This window comes from Schistocerca gregaria, chromosome 3, assembly GCF_023897955.1.
Source record: "Schistocerca gregaria isolate iqSchGreg1 chromosome 3, iqSchGreg1.2, whole genome shotgun sequence".
NCBI lineage: Eukaryota > Metazoa > Arthropoda > Insecta > Orthoptera > Acrididae > Schistocerca > Schistocerca gregaria.
In genome coordinates this window covers 172,080,063-172,101,736 of record NC_064922.1, presented here as the reverse complement: position 1 = coordinate 172,101,736, position 21,674 = coordinate 172,080,063, and the positions used below count along the sequence as shown (strand labels likewise).

Genomic DNA, 21,674 nt, shown 5'->3' with positions numbered 1-21,674 from the left:
GACACAAAAAAATAGGCATACGCACATGTTATCCGATCCGTATTTGTTAAGTTAATCTTCATTCTCCTCTAGGGTCATTCCTAAACGTACTTTCTCCGGTCAAGTGTCTCTCCAGTTCAGTTGATTCTTTTGTGAAGAATTGCATAGTAAAATTGTTTTGTGAGATTTCGTTCTGTTAGGAAAAGTGTCAGTGTACGCTAATGGCCTGTGGAATCAATAGACGCTGATGATCGCAGGAAACACTACAGGGGGTGGCTGTTAAACAAACTCCTTTTTTTGTCTGATTAATTGTAACTTGTGTGCAAATATGTATCGAAACACTATACAGCATATCAGAATTAACAACTCGACTCTTTAATCGAGATCTACATGAGGTAGTTGCAATATTACTGTAAGCACGAATTGCTTCCATCTTCAGGTAATATGAGAAGTCTGATATCATTTTGTAAGTGACATATGGATGAATAAACTAACTCAATGAGTTCTGAGTATATCCATAGGACAGACCACAGCTGCTGTTTTATAGACGTCTCTGATCGCATTAAACAATATCCATGACCGCCCCCGGTAGCTGAGTGGCCAGCGCGACCAAATGTCAATCCTAAGGGCCCGAGTTCGATTCCCGGCTGGGTCGGAGAATTTCTCCGCTCAGGGACTGGGTGTTGAGTTGTCCTAAGCATCATCATTTCATCTCAAGATCGACAGTTCAAGGAAAGGAGAATACGCCTCAGGAGTGTTTACTTCTGCCTCCTGCTGTGGTCGTGCGGTTATCCAACGAAACGAACCCGGCTGGTAGGACATGGTTTAGTGCTTGCACGATCACCACTCGTTACGAATGCCGGAAATTTTTTACAACTTTTTCATGCGGAACGTTTGACGAAATTCACATTTAACTCCAGTGAGTATTTTCCTTGAACTGCCAAATGGATAGATAAATCTACCGCGAACGGTATAGCATACGCTCAAATTAACTCACCATCTTCCGTAAGATCAACGACTTATTTGTAATCGTACGCTGGACAGAGTATAAAATCATACCCTGCACGCGTTTAGGAAGCAGTTTTCCCTATGCGCTTCTAATATATCATTGGCGAGCCGGAAGTGGCGCGTATTCGGAAGAGCAGTTATCCGAATAGGACACCTGTATAGCTCAGTCGTAAGAACATTGTCTATTCGAGCACTAGCTGGCACACGGTTGATTTCTGTCTCTCAATTTCAGTTCTCGTAGGATTTGGGACTTTTCTGTTGTTTCTGTGTTTTATGATGTTTCTCTTAGTAACGAATCGAAATGGGATACTATTATAGGTCAATGTTTTTTTATTTTGTTCGTGCTTCTTCTGTATGGTTGAACTACGGTAGCTGTTGAGAAGTTAAAGATCAGTGGAGAGAGCCGCATCCAACAACACATACATTAGAAAACTTTTATTGTGTTTCCGCAAACGGTTTAGAATAGGAGAAAACACTAGTTACGCCTGTAGACAAAATCGGTTATTGTACGTGAATACCCCATAGTTCTTGCACCCACACATTTCACATCCTCACTGTTTATTTTGGTTCACAGGCAAACAGTTTTCTGAAAAGTTCAGACGTCCACGACGAAAGAGTTCCTGAGAATCCGTCGTTTGTAGACTAGAACACATGTTATGAAGCACATATATGCCGCTATCAATAGTGCGAGTGAAGAAAATTATGAAGTGATCAGATGCGGTACATGAGTGCAGTGTTTCTGCAAGTAGTACCGTATACGAGTGCATTCTCTGGTTTCGGATTTAGCGTCTCGGTGATTTCGTGAAACCCAGCTTGTGCTGTGCGCCCAACCGAGCTAGAAAAACCTAGATGACGACGCATAGTTTGATGCCGTGTTCCTTGGCTTCTGAAAGGCATTTAAGACACTTCAGGAATTTCGCTTACAGATCGCAATACCAGCTTGTCGATTATCGGCAGAGGCTGACGAATGGATTCAGAACTTAGTGACATACAGAATAGAGCACTTCTTTTTTAGCTGTGCGAAATCCTGAAATGTAAAAGTAATACAGTGTAAAATAATTGGAAACACTAATAACACTAATATTTCATGAAGTCAGCATCCGGATCTAATTGAAGCGGGAGGATCACATAAAACTCGTTATGGAAAAGCTGTTGTTGGGCTGAGATTTATTGGAGGATTGTAAGAAACATCCCTTTGCTCATCAGTCTGGGTTCGCTCAATAACCGAGAGATGCGCCACGGAGATGCTCGTAAATATCCAACAGCAGACGATGTAAGAAATGACTACGAGCGGAAAATCAGACACGTTAGATATCATACGCTCGGTTGCACACACCCGTTCTTCCCACGAACCGTTCGCGAAGATGGGAAGCACAAAGCACGCTCCGCCACTCATCGCAAGGTGACCTGCAGAGTAAAAAAAGTGACGATACTGCGGCAGCAGCAGACCTCGTGTCGCTGAGGCTGTGCACTTTGAAAGAGATACAAATGTCGATATCTGAAGATGGACACCTTTTTGTTGTGGTATTCAGGCCGAAGACTGGTTTAATGCAGCTCTCCGTGCTAGTCCTTGGTTTGGAGCTCTGTTCACATTTGCATATCTACCGCAACCTACACCAATTTCGACATGCTTATTATAGGCAGGCCTTTGTTTCCCTCTGCGATTTTTATCCTTCAAATTTTCCTCTATTAGCAAATTTACTATTCCATGATCTCTCAGGATGTACCATGTAGACCTACCACTCTTTCAGTCACATTAGGCTACAGAGTTGCTTTCTGTTCAGTTCTTTTTTATTAGCTACCAAACCTACCCGTCTAATGAGGAGCACGCATTTCAAAATCTTTGATTATCTTGTCGTCGGTACTGTTGTTACTCGACCGCATTTCACTTCATACAAGGGTGCACTCCAGATGAACGCATCCAGATCGTCGTCATGCCTCGCTGATTATTGAACAAATTCTTAGAATGATTATCAAATATCTAGAAATGAGACAGATGAATTGAAGTTTTCCTTCATTTGAATTTAATGCATGTAAAATGTAAACTTTCACGGCCGGAACTGTCATGATTAATAAAATTCTTTTCCGGACTATTATGCCGTGGTCTGATGGGTTTCGCATTGTAATCCGACGTTTCGTCCCCATCTGCGGAGGACATCTTCAAGGGGGTTCGTGGCTTCTGTTAACTTCCGAAACACACACTGTCTCACTACTCAGTAGTTTCGTCCCCATCTGCGGAGGACATCTTCAAGGGGGTTCGTGGCTTCTGTTAACTTCCGAAACACACACTGTCTCACTACTCAGTAGTGAGACAGTGTGTGTTTCGGAAGTTAACAGAAGCCACGAACCCCCTTGAAGATGTCCTCCGCAGATGGGGACGAAACGTCGGATTACAATGCGAAATCCATCAGACCACGGCATAATAGCCCGGAAAAGAATTTTATTAATCAATTTAATGCATCTCATTGACATTTAAGATGATCAGCTCTGCTAACACCAGGACTGCCCGTTATAAAGGATCTATTTAGCCTAAAGTAAGTCTGCAAGCTGCAGTTCGTGGCAGAAATTGTGACTATCCTCACTGGATGCAAATCTCGGACCCAATGGAGACAGATACTGTCTGGTGTCCCCCAGGGTTCGATGTTAGGTTCTATTCTCTTTTTACTGTACGTAAATGATGAGCCATCAGTTTTGCCCTGATACAGGTAATACATGTAAGTTGACGTACTCCAGTTGTATCTAAGTGCAAAACCAATAAACCTCAAGACAGAGAGACATAGAGAAGAGAGAGAAGAATCTCAGTATCAAAATAGGCTCAAGATATAGGGTTAAAGGTCAGCCCAACCAAAACGCATGTTGTACTGCTTGGTCATTCTAGGCTCATTGTCCCGAAATAGCGGAAATCTCTACCTTCTTTGCCGGCCGGAGAGGCCGAGCGGTTCTAGGTGCTTCAGTCAGGAACTGCGCAACCACAACGGTCGCAGGTTCGAATCCTGTCTCAGGCATGGATGTGTGTGATGTCCTTGGGTTAGTTAGGTTTAAGTAGTTCTAAGTTCTAGGGGACTGATGACCTCAGACGTTAAGTCCCATAGTGCTCAGAGCCATTTGCACCATTTTTCTCTATCATCTTTAACCCTATAAAATTTTCTCCTTCAGTAAAGAGGCCAGGAATAATAAATAATACATGAATATATAAATTGGAGTAACTGTAGTGTGCAAGAGGCAACAGCATCTCTCCACGCCCTTCAAAAATATAAAAACATATTCTCTCTTGTCCTGAAAAAAAGATACTTATACAGACACTTATACTTCCAGTTATTTATTACAGCGATGTAATCCTACAAGGCCTTTCTCAGGAAGACTCATGGCGCCTGGAACTGGTTATGAATGCCTGTGTTCGTTGTATGTGTGATGTTAGACTCTTTGATCATATTTCATCATCATGTGCACAGCTATTGTGGTCGCTGCCTGCAGACAAGTGTGAAGATTCTCATACCCTCTGTCTTTTCTATTGTCCTATCGCCGTACACGGTCCCTCATATCTCTCCTCGACGTTAACGCTCGTGTCTGAGCAGGACGGCAGAAAGGGCTGTTCCCATCAGAGCAAAATCCTTTCTGTCCCACTCCATCGTTCCGCCACTTCCATGATGTCCTCCTCAGCAGCAGGAAAACGATTCTGGAATAACCTCCGGCTCTATATTGGAGACGGAATAACATCTCCAACTTCAAGACAGTTAATGACATATCTACTAAAGCAACAATAATGATTATCATTGCCCCTGTACGCACTCGTTAGCCTTGTAGATCCTTCTTCCGAACCAGATCTTCCTTTTTTCCCAGTATTCTTAGTTGGTGCAGTCTCCTTAAATTTCCATTCCCCAGAACTCGCTGTCAGAAAACATGTATCTTGTACATCTATAAATCCCTTTTTCATTTGCCACTATCATTATGGTTATTAGTGTCATTATTATTACTATTATCACTATTAGTGGTACACCTGCAGTAGTACGAGTAATGTCAGCTTTAACTTAAATAATTCATAGTCAGTATTAGTTACCCACATTGCCACCTGAGGTACTCAAACCATGTTAAAATTATTTCTCATTTTAAAATTGTTACTTCTTAAGAAACTGTGATGTAAAAAATGGATTGTTTATCTGAGACTCTGGTCAGATGTAAGAGTGGGCCTGATGGCCTTAATCAGATCACGTTAAATAAACAGATAAATGAATAAATACAGTAAGTGTACTCACTGATGGCCAAACCTCCGCTGCTCATGGCATTGTGCACATCTGGTACACATAGATGAGCGTAGAGACGCTTTTGGGGTAATTCAGATTACATCTTGATTATTCATTCAACGATAATGGGAACTAGGTGGTAAACAGGGAGCACATATATGCATTACAGAAGGTAGTTATTCTGCTTAACTGAAAACTGTATAATGTAAAAATAGCAAAAGTTATTAGTTTCGTTTGTTTTGGTTTGGTGGTGCTTTAGCGAGAAAGTTACTTAAAATATTTTATGAGGCGTAATTTTGTATGTGCAATTTGACCATTCGAGGTGGCCAAGAATTTACTGGAAACTTGAAATTAATAATTAGAATATTTCATAAACTGATATTGTGGAAATATTTTAGGATCCAGAAAAATCGGTGCTGGGAAACTGACACTGATTAGAAAGAATAGCATTAATAGGTTCGAAAACTGTAGAACACGTTCACTTCAAATAAAAATGACTTTTGAAATATTACGTTTTTCGAAATGTTAAGTGTTTTTAAGAACGAGGAGATTGACAGCTTTCAAACATGGTATGTCAATACAAAAGCAAAGAGTTCTCGGCGTGATCGAATTTTGCGAAGTGCATGTAATATGAGAATGTCGTGTATGTTGAAAATATCATTGCAGGAAACGTATTTGTCTACAGTAATCACCACTTTGGCACCAGTGGCATGTAAACTATTTAGTGAATAATGCGTGTTAGAAACTTTTATCACAGATAAGTTTTGTTCTTTGGGGCCACAGTGCAAAATATATCTTTTAATTACATGATTATTAGGAATAATAGCTAGCTACACTGTTCTGTAAATTGTTTTTATTTTATATCATTCACGATGAACCCATTTCGGTATATTGCCATCGCCATGTGCCCTGTAAATACATAAGTAAGCGATGGTCTTAATATAAGGTTATGTAACTGTTATCAGAAAAGCTATAGTACATCGTTAGGTGTTTTTACCTTTCGCATAACATCGTTGCTGTCATGTTCTGCCATTTTTAGATGTATTACTTTCTCTTATCTGTACACTGGAGATGTATATCTGATTTTAATTTGGTTTCCATGTATGCTACTTTTCTAACAGCTTGGATGACAGTTGATCAGCGATATTACATGTTCACATACTTACAGTTACAAGTAAGTGATGTATGAAACTAAGTTGTTTTTTGTTGTTTTTACATGTTTGGTTGTAATTATATTTTTTTCTGGAGTTTGTTTTAGCTTTATTTGTACATTTTTAATTTTTTCTTAATAATATTGTTATTGTGCATGATTTATGTTGTTGTTATGTCTTTTTGTACTCTTCATGTTGTTATCGCTGTTACTATGGATATGTGTTATTTACACGTTTTCTTGATGTATAATTTAAGTAAAGTCTTCTACGTACTTTTTGTGGTTTAGGTCTGTTTGTTCGTTCAGTGAATTTGTAGGGTTGCTGTATGTGGAAACATCTCTGTTTCCTCAAGGATGTTCACGAATGTTCCCTTCTCCGTAATACTAACGATTTCTAGTGCTTCGTTTATAGGATCTATGTCGTGTTCTGTTTGTAGATGTTGAAAAAAATGTGGATAAGTTGCTTTCACTTTCTTTGGTGTGCTCTTTCTATCTGAAGTAATACATCAGAGACGCCAAATAACACATCCACAGTAACAGCGATAACAACATGAAGAGTATAAAAGACATAACACCAAAATAAATCATGGACAATCACAAAATTATTGCAATGTAAAATAAAAATCTCCAATAAAACTACAACAAATTCCAGACAAAAACATAATTAGAAACGAAACAAATAAAAATATAATACAACTGACTTTCACACATCACTTATTTATAATGGTAACTATGTAAACTGTAATATCTCTGATCCACTATCGTCCAAGCTGTCAAAAAATAGGATACATGGGAACCAATTAAAATCAGCTATATATCTCCAGTGTACACTTAGTAAAAAAGTAATAACTCTAAAAAAAGACAGAACGTGACAGCAACCATGTTACATGTAAGGTAAAAACACCTAACGGTATATTATAGCTTTTCTGCTCATAGTTTCAGACCATTATATTAAAATCCTCGTTATTAGGGCAACGGCCTTGCCGCAGTGGCTACACCGGTTCCCGTGAGATCACCGAAGTTAAGCGCTGTCGGGCGTGGCTGGCACTTGGATGGGTGACCATCCAGCCGCCATGCGCTGTTGTCATTTTTCGGGGTGCACTCAGCCTAGTGACGCCAATTGAGGAGCTCCTCGACCGAGTAGTAGCGGCTCCGGTCAAAGAAAACCATCGTAACGACCGCGAGAGCGGTGTGCTGACCACACGCTCCTCCTATCTGTATCCTGATCTGAGTATGACACGGCGGTCGGATGGTTCGATGGGCCACTTGTGGCCTGAAGATGGAGTGCTTCTTACCTGCATATTTACAAACCTCTTGATGACTGGCAACATGCCAAAATGGGTTCATCGTGAATGATATAAAACAAAAATAACTTACAGAGCAGTGTAGTTGTCCATTATTCATAATAATCACAGATAAGGACATGGAGATTCCAGATATACTCGGTATATTTATCACGAATATACACAGGTCGGAAAAGGGGGAAAAATTCGTAGCAACAGTAGCATAAAAGGAAATAGGATATGTCCGTCTTGCTTTGTTACGCCCTACACACCATTACCGTCGTTTTCCATTAATTTTTCATGGCAGAGTATCTTTTCCAGAAAGTGTCCACTGTCTTCAACTGATGTCTGAAACAGTTTACCCTCTCTGGTATATCTTAAAGTTTTTTAAACTTCTTCTCGGTGAATATGAAACTGCTTTCCGAAATCTCGCAAGGATGAGCTAAAATATTTTCCAAAAACCGTCTGAGGCCGCATGCGTTGTGCGCCAACGACCTCTAAAAGGACCGCGTACTTGTTTCTATGCGGCGGCATTAAAGCAAGACCGGAGCCGATGCGAGCTGAAGATGGACGACTCGTACGTTAATTGGGCGCCCATCGGCGTTAATTGCCGGAGCAGCCGTATGCTACAGTACTGCAGCTTTGCGCGCGACTACTCGCCTCTGTACCCGGAGCGCTCTCCCCCCCCCCCCCCCCCCCCTCCAACATCACCTCCGCCCCCTCCCCTCCCCCGCGGCCGTCCCATTCTCGAAATAAAACCCGCAACGTCGGGTCCAGGTCGGGTCTTAATGGCCGCCGCCGCCCGCCCTTACACAGAGCGCTGGCTGTGTTTGCAGACGACCCCGCCCTGTGAAAGCGGACCGCTCCACTCGGCCCCTCCAGGAAGAGTAATTTTCTTCCTCGCCCGCCTACCGCCTCGCTACCCCTTCCCCCTTCTCGCTGTCTCCCTCCCTCTCTCCTCCTTCGCGCGGTCTCGCTTGCACCCGCGCGCCGTCGAAGGCGGGCTTTTTCGTCCGCCCTTTATGCGCTGTGCAGCAGAACGTGGCGCTGCATTCCATTTTTGTGCAATCCTGGATGGCTTCGCCGGAGCGGCTAAGTGGAGACCGCCGCGCACTGTAAACCGAAGAGGCCCGCGGGGCCGTTGACCTGCCGTGCGGCTGCGTCGCTGCGTGTCTGAGAGACTGCCGACCCCCAGTCACGCACATCGCGTTTCTTTCGGCGGCGTCTACAGTTTGGAAAAGAGCACAGGTAGTTCCAGTTTTCAAGGAGGGTCGTCGCGCAGATGCGCAAAACTATAGGCCTGTATCTCTGACATCGATCTGTTGTAGAATTTTAGAACATGTTTTTTGCTCGCGTATCATGGATACCGTAGAAACCTACGTTTCTAGCATTTGTAGACTTAGAGAAAGCTTTTGACAATGTTGACTGGAATACTCTCTTACAAATTCTGAAGGTGGCAGGGGTAAAGCACAGGGAACGAAAGGCTATTTACAGTTTGTACAGAAAGCTGATGGCAGTTATAAGAGTCGAGGGACATGAAAGGGAAGCAGTGGTTGGGAAGGGAGTGAGACAGGGTTGTAGCCTATCCCCGATGTTATTCAACCTGTATATTGAGCAAGTAATAAACGAAACAAAAGAAAAATTTGGAGTAGGTATTCAAATCCATGGAGAAGAAGTAAAAACTTTGAGGTCCGCCAATGACATTGTAATTCTGTCAGAGACAGCAAAGGACTTGTAAGAGCAGTAGAACGGAATACACAGTGTCTTGAAAATAGTATATAAGATGAACATCAACATAAGCAAAACGAGGATAATGGAATGTAGTCGAATTAAATCTGGTGATGCTAAGAAATTATATTTGGTAATGAGACACTTAAAGTAGTAAAGAAGTTTTGCTATTTGGGGAGCAAAATAACTGATGGTGGTCGAAGTAGAGAGGATATAAAATGTAGAATGGCTATGGCAAGGAAAGCGTTTCTGAAGAAGAGAAATTTGTTAACATCGAGTATTGATTTAAGTGTCAGGAAGTCGTTTCTGAGAGTATTTGTATGGAGTGTGGGCCTGTATGGAAGTGAAACAAGGACGATAAATAGATTGGACAAAGAGAGAATAGAAGCTTTCGAAATGTGTTGCTACAGAAGAATGTTGAAGATTAGATGGGTAGATCACATAACTAATGAGGAGGTATTGAATAGGATTGGGGAGAAGTTTGTGGCCCTACTTGACTAGAAGAAGGGATCGGTTGGTAGGACATGTTCTGAGGCATCAAGGGATCATCAATTTAGTATTGGAGGGCAGCGTGGAGGGTAAAAACCGTAGAGTGAGACCAAGAGATGAATACACTAAACAGATTCAGAAGGATGTAGGTTGCAGTAGGTACTGGGAGATGAAGAAGCTTGCACAGGATAGAGTAGCATGGAGAGCTGCATCAAACCAGTCTCAGGACTGAAAACCACAACGACACCATGTCATTTCTGGAAACCCAGAATCTACTTTGTAGGAATCAACATGGATTCCGGAAACAGTGATCGTGTGAGACCCAACGCGCTTTATTTGTTCATGAGACCCAGAAAATATTAGATACAGGCTCCCAGGTAGATGCCATTTTCCTTGACTTCCGGAAGGCGTTCGATACAGTTCCGCACTGTCGCCTGATAAAGTAAGAGCCGACGGAATATCAGACCAGCTCTGTGGCTGGATTGAAGAGTTTTGCCGGCCGCGGTGGTCTCGCGGTTCTAGGCGCGCAGTCCGGAACCGTGTAACTGCTACGGTCGCAGGTTCGAATCCTGCCTCGGGCATGGATGTGTGTGATGTCCTTAGGTTAGTTAGGTTTAAGTAGTTCTAAGTTCTAGGGGACTAATGACCACAGCAGTTGAGTCCCATAGTGCTCAGAGCCATTTGAACCATTTTTGATTGAAGAGTTTTTAGCAAACAGAACACAGTATGTTTTTCTCAATGGAGAGACGTCTACAGACATTAAAGTAACCTCTGGCGTGCCACATAGGTTATGGGAACATTGCTTTTCACAGTATATATAAATAACCTAGTACATAGTGTCGGAAGTTCCACGCGGCTTTTCGCCGGTGATGCAGCATTAGAAAATTGCATCGAAATGCAGGAAGATCTACAGCGGATAGGCACTTGGTGCAGGGAGTGGCAACTGACCCTTTACATAGACAAATGTAATGTATAGCGAATACATAGAAAGAAGGAACCTTCATTGTATGATTATTTGATAGCAGAACAACACTGGTAGCAATTACTTGTTATCTGGGAGGATGCGTACGGAACGATTTGAAGTGGGATCATCATATAAAATTAATTGTTGGTAAGGCGGGTGCCAGGTTGAGATTCATTGGGAGAGTTCTTAGAAAATGTAGTCCATCAACAAAGGAGTTGGCTTACAAAACACTCGTTCGACCTATACTTGAGTATTGCTCATCAGTGTGGGATCCGCACCAGGTCGGGTTGACAGGAGGAGGTAGAGAAGATCCAAAGAAGAGCGGCGCGTTTCGTCACAGGGTTATTTGGTAAGCGTGATAGCGTTACGGAGATGTTTAGCAAACTCAAGTGGCAGACTCTGCAAGACAGGCGCTCTGCATCGCGATGTAGCTTGCTGTCCAGGTTTCGAGAGGGAGCGTTTCTGGATGAGGAATCGAATATATTGCTTCCCCCTACTTATACCTCCCGAGGAGATGACGAATGTAAAACTAGAGAGATTCGAGCGCGCACGGAGGCTTTCCGGCAGTTCTTCCTGCGAACCATACGCGACTGGCACAGGAAAGGGAATTAATGACAGTGGCACGTAAAGTGCCCTCCGCCCCACATCGTTGGGTAGCTTGCGGAGTATAAATGTAGATGTAGACGTAGATAGGGAGACAACGCTGTCACGTGGCACAAGACATTAAAAAAACGGCTTTTCGGTCACTCACTATGGAGGCTGGAAACCTTCCGACAATGACCTTATTTCAGTTGAAAATATTTACAATTTTACAACGGTAAAATATTAAACAAACTGCAGGTAAGATAATGAAGTCGCCTCTCTGGACGTACATGACACACGTGTTTACGAGTTAAAAGTGAGATAGTGCCACGAATTTTTAAATACTTATCTTACTTGCTCGTTAACGACAATTTGAGAATGCATTGTCATCGTCGCCGTGGCTATCATCATTACATTAACAGGGTGTATACGCCCCGGGACAAACGGCAAATCCGGGAAAAAATTAGAATTTTTCGGAATGCGGAGAATTTTTAATTTTCTTCGTTTTCAGTAAAATTTCGTAATATTGCCTAATAAGAAGAGATATTCTAACAAAGAATATTACTGCATCCCGCTACTGCAGAGTAATACTGCAACAATAAAACATAAGCGAGAGAAAAAAAAGCAAAATGAAACTTCAGTTGCAAAGGAAATGCGACATTTGCAACAACAAAACACAGTACACACGCAAGCGTCTGCCAAGTGCGTCATAGGCCATAGGACGAAGACTATGCGCTACTTCGTAACAACAAACTGCTTCCGATGAGCGTGACGTCACAGCTATTTACATTAGGTTCGTTTGTCCAGTTGCCAGTGGGCACATCCGCATGCGCAGTTGAGTCACCTTCTGGCGTGTGTGGCATTGTGCAGCAGTAAAGAACCAAACACGAGATAGTACAGTAGTCGAAGAAAATGTACATCCCGAAAACAACACTGAAAATGGGACCTACTTCATAGTAAATCTGGACATAGGAATATGCACTTTATGCCGAATCATGCATTTCAGTATGGTTTACGAAATTTTGATGCTCTTGGAGTACGCTCTGATGTCCTGTTTCTTTCATGGCTTAATGTAAGATATGTGATTGCTCTTTATGCGTACGAACACACAGGATTCCTACGTCATCGTAGCTGCGCACGCGCATTAACACCTGTTTTCTGGCGCTCTCTGGCAACTGCTGAAACGAACCTATTTCTAACAGGCCTCGAGAAAATATTGCGAATGGTAGTTTGAAAGGCGTTCTCTTCAAAGTAAATTTTATTTTACGCAAAATGAATTATGTCACGTGTGAGAACGCGCGATGAATTCCTTAAATCACAGGACGTCTGATTCTCTTTTGATGCGTAACACTTTGAGTACCAGCCACTTAGAAGAATTTCAAGCCAAGAAGACCAGATTTTTTTCATTTTTTAAAATCTTACTGGCACATTTGTGTGATGTATCTTGAAACGTAACACACACAAAAAAGACCAATATTATATGTGAAAGCTTAGTTTCTCCTGTAGCGTATTAATCTTCGAATCCGATACTATATGTGAAAGCTTAGCTTTTCTTGTACCTACACTATGCATATTAATTTAAACGATGAACTTTTCCTATTTGTGTGTTCGTGCTACCTAACAGTGATGTTGCTATTGGCTGGCTACGTCACGTGTCCTGTAGTCTGAATATCTGTTGTCATCGCCTGCCGAGATGTTGTTTGTTGTTGTGGTCTTCAGTCCTGAGACTGCCTTGATGCAGCTCTCCATGCTACTCTATCCTGTGCAAACTTCTTCATGTCCCAGTACCTACTGCAACCTACATCCTTCTGAATCTGTTTAGTGTATTCATCTCTTGGTCTCCCTCTACGATTTTCACCTTCCACGCTGCCCTCCAATGCTAAATTTGTGATCCCTCGATGCCTCAGGACATGTCCTACCAACCGATCCCTTCTTCTGGTCAAGTTGTGCCACAAATTTCTCTTCTCCCCAATCCAATACTTCCTCATTAGTTATGTGATCTACCCATCTAATCTTCAGCATTCTTCTGTAGCACCACATTTCGAAAGCTTCTATTCTCTTCTTGTTCAAACTATTTATCGTCCATGTTTCACTTCCATACATGGCTACACTCCATACAAGTACTTTCAGAAATGACTTCTTGACACTTAAATCTATACTCGATGTTAACAAATTTCTCTTCTTCAGGAACGCCCTGCCGAGATAACGTGACTTAATCTATGACTGCCTTACAAGAGGGCACCGCAATCTCGATTTCAATGCCTCAAAAACTAACGTGCTATTTTTGGTGGAATTCGAATTTATACTTTCGTAATACCGAAATATGCAGCGTTCATGTTGCTTCACATCAAAGATCTTTCCATAGCTATTTTATTTTTATTATTTTTTAATGCGGGGTTTTGTTTTTTAAAGTGCCGGGAAGTTCTACGCTGGTTGTTTGTTTATCGGAAGTGCCAAAAAAATTGTTGTATAGTAGATGTAATCACGCTTAGTGGAAGTGCTGAAACCAACGTAACTAACACTAATTGTTAAATATTACGGTCGTCCCGTTTGTATATATTACATTTACGTTGCTTTCGTTGGGCTGGTGTAAATGGGTTCGTAATCATCGATCACTTCCATTTGATACCTAACGACCAAGGACTTAACATTGCAGTAAAAGGAGTCAAAGATAACATTTGTAGGTAATGCTGTGGTGATATATGTACGACCAGCAGGTTTTATCACATCTTTAATAAAGGATTGTTTATATTTCCTCTCTTTAAATGCCATCTGTACCTTCCGAAACACAACATTTCAATAACATGGCAATTAAGTTACTAACAACTAAAGAACAGAAAGCTAGAAGCAAAGTTTCTTTTTGTGAATTTATCCGGACAAGAGAACTTTAGATTCAGTGTACTACGTTAATAAAATGCATACTTGAAATTAAAATTATAATTGAAGAGATTGAAGTACTTTAATTGAAAATTCAGTCAATTGTCTCTATTATCCACCTTAAGAAAAGAAAGAAATGAAGCTTGTTATTAAATAGTAAATGATCACAGGTGAGTTACACAAATGAAAAATGGTAACGTGACAACATTATTCACTGGACTTAGAGATTAAATACTGAATCAAGCTTCGTAATTAATGAAATTCGCGCTCCACTGCCTTGATACATTTCAACGATTCAGAACCGTATTCTATAATCGGAACCTAATCAAAACACTCATATTCACGGACGATATATATTTTATTCTGAGAACCGCAAATATTACGTTTTTATGGTACCTAAATGAGGCCGCATTTTCGTTTTATTACATTGTATTTTTTCTAGTTTTAATTACATTTTGGTGGCAGATATTGAAAAAGTAATTCGCAATATGCGACGTTCGTGAAACGGACGTCGCGTTACTACGTCATTAATGGTCGAGTCGTGGTTATAGCTCAATGGACCATTCACTGATACCCAAGTTAAAAAAAGAAGTAATGAATATGAGTTATCACTTTCTATATGCGATTCATAGACATATGAGACGGAGTTTGAGTCTCCCACCATAAAGTCTGTTCTGGCGGCACTTCGGAAGGTAGGAGCAGAATGTACGTGTGTAAGCTTGTTGGATGATATATTCAAGAACCTGTAGCTTCCGTTCGATTAAATCAGGAAAGTGAGGTGTTCCATAATGATTCAGGTAAGATGAGTCCATTTCACGGAAACTAGTATCTTCAACCATGGGTGAGGCCTTCAAATCATCGAAATGGAATGCAGAAGGAATACACATAAATTGAGCTTATCTTGAACCACCTTTGATTTGCAGATTACACTATGGAGTTTGTTTCCGATCGGAAGACCTTCAGCAAAGGATAGGCGAATTGAACATAGGAAGTATAACTGTAGGCCTCAAGATTAATTCGAGTAAAGCCAAAGTAATGTACTTGTACACTTACGATAACTGGAAAAACACACTTTAAAGAAATGTGCAGGAGAATAAAAATGGATTGGAGTTAATGTGAAAAACTGATTGCTTTACTGAGGAGGTGGTTCCCTGTGTAGCTCAAACATGAAACTCAATAACCAGTGTATATTGTCCGCAGTATAACTTATGGAAAACATAGGCGTTAAATGCACAGACAGTTAAAAAATTGAGGTTTGCTCAATGAGTAATGAAATGATTCATGCAGGGCATACCAAGAACGAACAGAAAAACAGTTGGAAAAGGCAGGCACCGGTGACGTGATAGTGACTTACGAAAGTGTACATAAATCCTACCGTGGAATTTGTTATTAACAGTATTGACTCAGTGAGAAAAAAAACTGTACCATTCATACCGAGAACACTAGACGCAAGAAAGAATTGCACTTCCTTATTAAGCATAGTACAGGAAGTCGTGTGTACTAGGTTTAGTTTTCAGTAGGCTTCCAGCAGAATCGAAAAATACTGATAAACCGCAACCCTTCAAATTCAGGTTCAAGGCTTTGCTTCTCGCAAACACAGTCTGCTATCTCAGGCAGGACCTCGCAGTAGTTAATAACTTTTTCTGCAATGTGTTATTTATTTGCATAGTCCCTCACGAAATTTTTTCGTGTTTTATCATATCCTTAGTTCCATCAATTCGGCGTCCTGTAAACTATGCACTCACACGTTCTATGGCCAAGTAGCTTTGGCTTGTATGGTCCCACAGAAACTGTATGGGGAAAAAAAACAGAGAAAGTGACAAAACGATGGGAGATGGACTAAGAGGATTCTGTATTAGATTCCTCGTAATAAAAAAAAAAATACTCAGATGAGAACTTTTTGAAAGATGGATCGGAGACGTTACGATGTGATGAAGGTGATGGTTTGTGAAAAGTATAATGTTCGCGATGGAGATAAAAGGATGATTACATTATATCGAATGTGGAGCTTTACAAAGTTTAGAGAGACACCTGAGGGTGAGTGAAAGGGGAAAGAGCGACAGAATACACTGAGTGAGGAGAGATATTGTTGGCTATAGCTGGTAAGAAGGTAATACACCGATGAGCCAAAACATGATGGTGACCTGTTTAATAGCATGTTTGTCTGTCTTCGGAACGAAAAACATCACTGATTCTGCGTATCAGGGATCCGACAGTTTGTTGGTAGGTTGACGCATAGGCCATATGATACGCGTAAATAATTGGCCGCTGATTTGCGTGCGGTGATGCCCCCCGATTGCGACCCATATGGGTTCCGTATGATTTACGCCAGGCGAATTTGGTCGCCGAGACATCAGGTATACAGGGTGGTCCACTGATAGTGACCGGGCCAAATATCTCACGAAATAAGCATCCAACGAAAAAACTACAAAGAACAAAACTCGTCTAGCTTGAAGGGGGAAACCAGATGGCGCTATGGTTATCCCGCTAGATGGCGCTGCCATAGGTCAAAACGGATATCAACTGCTTTTTTTAAAATAGGAATCCCCACTTTTATTAAATATTCATGTAGTACGTAAAGAAATATGAATGTTTTAGTTGGACCACTTTTTTCGCTTTCTGATAGATATCGATGTAGTAGTCACAAACGTATAAGTACGTCGTATCACGTAACATTCCGCCAGTGCGGACGGTATTTGCTTCGTGACACATTCCCCGTGTTAAAATGGACCGTTTACCAATTGCGGAAAAGGTCGATATCGTGTTGAGGTATGGCTATTGTGAACAAAATGCCCGACGGGCGTATGCTATGTATGCTGCTCTAGGCACGCAGTCCGGAACCGTGCGACTGCTACGGTCGCAGGTTCGAATCCTGCCTCGGGCATGGATGTGTGTGATGTCCTTAGGTTCGTTAGGTTTAAGTAGTTCTAAGTTCTAGGGGACTAATGACCACAGCAGTTGAGTCCCATAGTGCTCAGAGCCATTTGAACCATTCTGTATGCTGCTCGGTATCCTGGACGACATTATCCAAGTGTCCGGACCGTTCGCCGGATAGTTACGTTATTTAAGGAAACAGGAAGTGTTCAGCCACATGTGAAACGTCAACCACGACCTGCAACAAATGATGATGCCCAAGTAGGTGTTTCTGTTGCTGTCGCGGCTAATCCGCACATCAGTAGTACACAAATTGCGCGAGAATCGGGAAACTCAAAAAACGGCGGTGTTGAGAATGCTACATCAACATCGATTGCACGCGTATCATATTTCTATGCACCAGTAATTGCATGGCGACGACTTTGAACGTTCTGCCACTGGGCAGAAGAAAAATTACGGGGCGATGACAGATTTTTTGCACGCGTTCTATTTAGCGACGAAGCGTCATTCACCAACAGCGGTTACATAAACCGGCATAATATGCACTATTGGGGAACGGAAAATCCTCGACGGCTGCGACAAGTGGAATATGAGCGATCTTGGCGGGTTAATGTATGGTGGGGCATTATGGGAGGAAGGATAATTGGCCCCCATTTTATCGATGGTAGTCTAAATGGTGCAATCTATGCTGATTTCCTACGTAATGTTCTACCGATGTTACTACAAGATGTTTCAGTGCATGACAGAATGGCGGTGTACTTCCAACATGATAGATGTCCGGCACATAGCTCACATGCGGTTGAAGCGGTATTGTACAGCATCTTTCATGACAGGTGGATTGGTCGTCGAAGCACCATAGCATGGCCCGCACATTCACCGGATCTGACGTCCCCAGTTTTCTTTCTGTGGGGAAAGTTGAAGGGTATTTGCTATCGTGATCCACCGACAACGCCTGACAACATGCGTCAGCGCATTGTCAATGCATGTGCGAACATTACGGAAGGCGAACTACTCGCTGTTAAGAGGAATGTCGTTACACGTACTGCCAAATGTATTGAGGTTGACGGACATCATTTTCAGTATTTTTTGCATTAATGTGGTATTTACAGTTAATCACGCTGTAACTGCATGCGTTCTCAGAAATGATAAGTTCACAAAGGTACATGTATCACATTGGAACAACTGAAATAAATGTTTAAACGTACCTACGTTCTGTATTTTAATTTAAAAAAAAACTATCTGTTACCAACTATTCGTCTAAAACTGTGTGCCATATGTTTATGATTATTACAGCGTCATCTATCACAAAGCGAAAAAAGTGGTCAAACTGAAACATTCATATTTCTTTGCGCAATATACTAATATGTGATAAAATGGGGGTTCGTATTTAAAAAAAGACGTAGTTGATATCCGTTTGACCTATGGCAGGGCCATCTAGCTGGTTTCCCCCTTTAAGCTAGACGAGTTTCGTTCTTTGTAGTTTTTTTCGTTTGACGCATATTTCTTGTGATATTTGGCCCGGTCACGATCAGTGGACCACCCTGTATACCTGATTTCTCGGCGACCAAATTCGCCTGGCGTAAATCATACGGAACCCATCTGGGTCGCTATCGGGGGGCATCACCGCACGCAAATCGGCGACCCATTATTTACTGTATAAGTTAGTTTAAGTAGAGTGTACGTTTAGGGACCAATGACCTCATCAGTCTGGGCCCGTAGGAATTCACACACACGCACTTCAGGTATCCGACGTTCACCATAATGCTCCCCAGACCACTGTGCTCGATTCTGGCTCCGGGACACAGAGAATTATCCTGCTGAAAGATGACATCGCCGACGGGGAAGAGATCAAGCGTGAAAGGATGCTGGTGGTTCGCAGCTGTCAGCGTGTCATTCGACTACAACCACAGGCCCCATGCAAGCTCAGGAGAATGTCTCCCGTAGCAGAGTACTGCCCTTAGTAGCCTGCGTCCGTGGCGCGCTGCGCGTTTCGAGCCGCCGTTCACCTCAATGACGGCGTTTGCGGAGACGACCATCGATCTGTGTGATTCATACGAAGATCTGACACGTTTCTTGATCGACGGTCGAACCCCGATGGCCCCGTGCACAGTGCAATCGTAATGGACCATGTCGTTGGGTCAGCATCCACAGCTACGTGATTTATCTGCTGTTCACAGTAAAGTGCCTGGCAGAGGGTTCAGTGAACCACCTTCAAGCTGTCTCTCTACCTTTCCACTCTCAAACGGCACGCGGGAAAAACGAGCACTTAAATTTTTCTGTGTGAGCCCTGGTTTCTATTATTTTATCGTGATGATCATTTCTACTTGTGTAGATGGGTGCCAACAGAATGTTTCGATTTCGCAAACGGGTGAAGAAAACTTGTGATTGAAATTTCATGAGAAGATACCGTCGCAACGAAAATGGCCTTTATTTTGATTGCCACTCCACCTATCATGTCTGTGACACTATCTCCCCTATATCGCATAATACAAAACGAGGTGCACTTCTTTGTACTTTTTCGATGTCATGCGTCAGTCCCAGCTGATGAGGATCCCACACGTAGGGGTGGTCTGCTGTTGAGCTCCATGTTCAGCAATGTACGATGAACAGTGTACTCCGAAACACCGGTGCATACGCCAACGTTGTGCTCTTTAGCCAGAAGTGCCACGGATCACCATCTATCCTCCTTCACAAAGTAGGCAAGCATCTGAACCCAACGTTCTGTGATGAGTCTTGGATGTCCAGCCATTGAGCGCCTAGTGGTAGTTTCACTGTCGTAGATGCTCACGACAGCAGCACGTCAACATTCGACCAGCTTTTTCGAGATACCCGTTCACAGGCTCTGCGTAATTTCTCATTTGCAGCCTATATGAGCCGGCCGGTGTGGCCGAGTGGTTCTAGGCGCTTCACTCTGGAACGGCGTGACCGCCTCGGGCATGGATGTGTGTGATGTCCTTAGGTTAGTTAGGTTTAAGCAGTTCTAAGTTCTAGAGGACTGATGACCTCATATGTTAAGTCTCATAGTGCTCAGAGCCATTTGAACCATTTGCAGCCCATATCTTCGCTAGGGTAATCGCCAGTTCGTGTCTGCTCGGCTTGCATGCTTCAGTTGCCGCGTCACGTGCCCGCAACGCCACAAGGCGGCATCCAATGTCGAGGGGGAGGGGGGGGGGGGAGTGGTCATAATATTTTGGTTTAAACGTTGGGATTAAAGTCATGTTTGGCTGTAGAAAGTTGGTTGAAGTTTCGGCGGGAGATGGTGGGCAAGGAGGCACGGAGGCGGTTAGGAGAAAGGACATAAGTTAGTTAGTTAGTTGGTTGCGTATTCCATTGATCAATCGGTAGGTGTCATGATGTGGAACGTGTCAAGTGCACAAGAAATGCACATATGAAACAAGATTTTTTAATATGTTTATATTACAATACTGGGTTAAGTATTAATATTTCTATTATTTACTACATTACATTAAATGGCACAAAATGCATATACTATATTTATAGATTTATTTATTCCTATTCGAGAATTCATCTATGGTACAGAAGGAATTCTCAAGGAGATATGATTTCAGTTTACTTTTGAAGCTATTACTGCTGTCTGTCAGATATTTTATTTCATCTGCTACTCTGTCGAAAATTTTTGTAGCAGCATATTTTAGCTCTTTCTTTGCCTAAGATAGGTTGAGTAAAGGATACTGTAAGTCGTTCTTTTTTCTGGTATTATAATCATGAATGTCAATGTTGTTTTTAAACTGGTCCTTGTTATTGAGAACAAATTTCATTAGTGAGTAAATGTACAGTGAGGCTGTTTTAAGAATTCCCAATTTTTTAAAAAGATGCATACAAGATGTGCCACTATGAACCCCACACATCATTCTAACCACTTTCTTTTGAGAAGTGAATACTTTTTGTCTAAATGTTGAGTTACCCCAAAATATTATTCCGTATGAGATCAGAAAGTGAAAGTAAGCAAAGTATGTTAGCTTACTAATTTCTATATCCTCAGAATTGGCAATTATTCTGGTTGCAAAGGTTACTGATCCTAGTCTTTTTATAAGATTCAGAACATGAATTTTCCAATTAAGATTCTCATCTATGTGTACACCCAAAAACTTAATGCTCTGCCCTCTCTACTGGCTTCTGTTGATGTGTTATATTTACTGAAGGAACTGTATTTTTTCCAGCAGAAAATTGGATGCACTGTGTTTTTTCAAAGTTTAGAGCAAGCCCATTTGCAGAAAAACAATTAATGACTATTCCAAAGACCTTATTTGTATAATTTACAATTGGAATTTCTTTTATCGGATTATTAATGATGCTTGTATCATCAGTAGTGCCAGTTCAGCTTCCTGTTTCAGATAGGAATGGAAGTCGTTCGCATATATCAAGAACAGAAGGGGACCCATGATTGAACCCTGTGGAACACCTAATGTAATTTAACTCCAGTTAGATGAAGTGATTAACTTACTTAAATCACTTGACCCATATAAGGAAACTTTTTG

The 21,674-nt window shown here is 41.9% G+C and overlaps 1 protein-coding gene and 1 pseudogene across 1 annotated transcript in view; both read left to right on the top strand.

The window, feature by feature from the left end:
* LOC126354238 (uncharacterized) overlaps positions 1-21,674 on the top strand; it is a 648,883-nt gene that overhangs the window by 263,675 nt on the left and 363,534 nt on the right. The gene's annotated exons all lie outside the window — the stretch shown is intronic.
* LOC126357118 (5S ribosomal RNA) lies at positions 7,349-7,465 on the top strand (annotated as a pseudogene).